This window comes from Penaeus monodon, chromosome 21 (assembly GCF_015228065.2).
Source record: "Penaeus monodon isolate SGIC_2016 chromosome 21, NSTDA_Pmon_1, whole genome shotgun sequence".
Taxonomy (NCBI): Eukaryota; Metazoa; Arthropoda; class Malacostraca; order Decapoda; family Penaeidae; genus Penaeus; species Penaeus monodon.
In genome coordinates this window covers 38,863,569-38,864,014 of record NC_051406.1, presented here as the reverse complement: position 1 = coordinate 38,864,014, position 446 = coordinate 38,863,569, and positions in this window count along the sequence as shown.

Below are 446 nucleotides of genomic sequence, written 5' to 3'. Positions count from 1 at the left end.
TTCGCATTTTTATTGGTCTGTTTTATGTGCCTTTCTGTTTGCATTTTTTCTGCATTTATTGTTTACTTTCTACAACGAATAATTTTCAGCCAAGAATTAAGTTATATTTTATAAAATACTCATGTCGCTCATTTTGTTCATCTGACATTTAATTTCTTGTTAACAAAGCATAGTGTTTAATTAAACATTTAATTTCTTATAAATGTTGATTATATTTTGATTTAAGATTTAAGAGACTTTCGTTCAGATATACAAAGTAAAGCGTAAATTATATGATGGATTTAAATGATTAATAAAAAAAAAGTATGATGTGGAATTAAAAAAAAAAAAAACGGAAGGACAGAGAATATTTCAGAATGGAGCATGATAATTAAGGCGAGAAACGAAATAAAGAGAAGGAAAAGGGAAAGAAAATAAGGGAAGATATACGAGAATGAAAGGAATGG